General features: G+C 45.2%; 1 protein-coding gene across 1 annotated transcript in view; it reads right to left on the bottom strand.

The window, feature by feature from the left end:
* The window catches only part of LOC123509847, a 41,054-nt gene that overhangs the window by 18,897 nt on the left and 19,657 nt on the right, over nt 1–2,500 (bottom strand). The window contains 1 exon segment of the mRNA XM_045264427.1: nt 2,462–2,500. This exon segment is cut by the window's right edge and continues 24 nt beyond it. The gene's annotated coding sequence lies outside the window, so the exon portion shown is untranslated.

The following is a 2,500-nucleotide window of genomic DNA, read 5'->3' on the forward strand; positions in this document are numbered from 1 at the left end:
GTGTGTGTGTGTGTGTGTGTGTGTGTGTGTGTGTGTGTGTGCGCTAATGTATATATAACACGACACACACACACACACACACACACACACACACACACACACCTCTCTCCTTACCTACTCTCTCCATCGATCTCTCACTCTCACCGGAGGGGAGAGAGAGAGAGAGAGAGAGAGAGAGAGAGAGAGAGAGAGAGAGAGAGAGAGAGAGAGAGAGAGAGAGAGAGAGAGAGAGAGAGAGAGAGAGAGAGAGAGAGAGAGAGAGAGAGGAGGAGGAGAGGAAGAGGAAGAGAGAGGAGAGGAGAGGAGGAAGAAGAGAAACAAGGAAGAGTGTAGTTTTCTTCTTCTTCTTTCTTCTTCTCTCTCTCTCCACTTCATTTCCTCTTTCTTTCTCTTCTCCCGGGCTGTAGTCAATTAAGAGAGAGAGAGAGAGAGAGAGAGAGAGAGAGAGAGAGAGAGAGAGAGAGAGAGAGAGAGAGAGAGAGAGAGAGAGAGAGAGAGAGAGAGAGAGAGAGAGAGAGAGAGAGAGAGAGAGAGAGAGAGAGAGAATGGAGGGTGGAGGAGAGGGTGTCAGCATAATAAACTTCGATAATAGCAACAAAAATAATTAACAACAACAACAACAACAACAACAACAACAAGAGCAATAATAACACGTTTTCTATTGAAGTGTACAAGTCACCACAGAAAACAGGAAAATTTAATCGTTAACTAAGGAAAAAAATAACGATGACAACAACGAACCCACAGAGAGAGAGAGAGAGAGAGAGAGAGAGAGAGAGAAATAGTTCACTATCTCACATCTGTGCTAATTAAGATCAGGTGTTTCCAGCCTCACCTGCCTGACACTGGAACGAGGAGGAGGAGGAGCAAGAGGAGGAGGAGGAGGAGGAGGAGGAGGAGGAGGAGGAGGAGGAGAGGAGGAGGAGGAGGAGGAGGAGGATGGGGAAAAAGAAGAAAGAGGAAAAAGGAAAAAAAAAAAGATAGGGATGTTGAGGAAAGATTATGGAAAAAATATTCGAAGAGGAGGAGGAGGAGGAGGAGGAGGAGGAGGAGAAGGAGGAAGAGGAAGAGGAAGAGGAGGAGGAGGAGGAGGAGGAGGAGGAGAAACACGAAGAGGAGAAAGGGGACACATTACGGGAGAGAGAGAGAGAGAGAGAGAGAGAGAGAGAGAGAGAGAGAGAGAGAGAGAGAGAGAGAGAGCACCACTCACCACCACTACTTCATTGATACTAACGCCGCAACACACCACCACCACCACCACCATCACCACAGGAATTTCATAACAAAATCTAAACAAATAACAACGAAGAAAAGAAAGAGGAGGAGGAGGAGGAGGAGGAGGAGGAGGAGGAGGAGGAGGAGGAGGAGGAGGAGGAGGAGGAGGAGGAGATAATGGTTAAAATTTCTATATATATGCATCTTCATTACCAACGAGAGAGAGAGAGAGAGAGAGAGAGAGAGAGAGAGAGAGAGAGAGAGGAAATATGTTAACTTGTAGTGGAATAATATAAAAAAATTAACAAAAATCCTATTAGGCCTAAATGAAAAGTGACCACAAATTTGTTTACTATATCTGAGGAGGAGGAGGAGGAGGAGGAGGAGGAGGAGGAGGAGGAGGAGGAGAAGAAGAAGAAGAAGAAGAAGAAGAAGAAGAAGAAGAAGAAGAAGAAGAAGAAGAAGAAGAAGAAGAAGAAGAAGAAGAAGAAGAAGAAGAAGAAGAAGAAGAGAAGAAGAAGAAGAAGAAGAAGAAGAAGAAGAAGAAGAAGAAAAAGAAGAGGAGGAGGTGGAGGAGGAAGAGGAGGGAGAGAAGAAGAGGCAAAGTTAGAACATTATTGATACTTAGGTTGGCAGTACTAATCTCAGGAGGAGGAGGAGGAGGAGGTCGGAAAGGAGGAAGGAGAAGAAAGAGAGGAGGAGGAAGAAGATGCAATAAAACTGACATAATTTAGTGTTCTCCTTCTTCTCTCTTCTTCTCTCTCTCTCATAATGACTCACCACTTGAACACCTGAATCACATCCACACGAGAGAGAGAGAGAGAGAGAGAGAGAGAGAGAGAGAGAGAGAGAGAGAGAGAGAGAGAGAGAGAGAGAGAGAGAGAGAGAGAGAGAGAGAATCAATAACAACATAGAGTATATTCCCTTTAAAAACACTCGCTTTACCACACCTGTCTAGAGAAAGAGACAGGTGTGAGAGAGAGAGAGAGAGAGAGAGAGAGAGAGAGAGAGAGAGAGAGAGAGAGAGAGAGAGAGAGAGAGAGAGAGAGAGAGAGAGAGAGAGAGAGAGAGAGAGAGAGAGAGAGAGAGAGAGAGCACTAAGGATCGAAATTCCAAAAAATATAACTAAAAAAGGAAATTAGAAAAAATATTATCCAGATTATTGCAGAGGAGGAGGAGGAGGAGGAGGAGGAGGAGGAGGAGGAGGAGGAGGAGGAGGAGGAGGAGGAGGAGGAGACAAAATTACCTGGCCTGGAGAGAAGAAGAGATGGAGGAAGCTCAGATC

Source organism: Portunus trituberculatus, chromosome 3 (genome assembly GCF_017591435.1).
Source record: "Portunus trituberculatus isolate SZX2019 chromosome 3, ASM1759143v1, whole genome shotgun sequence".
Taxonomy (NCBI): Eukaryota; Metazoa; Arthropoda; class Malacostraca; order Decapoda; family Portunidae; genus Portunus; species Portunus trituberculatus.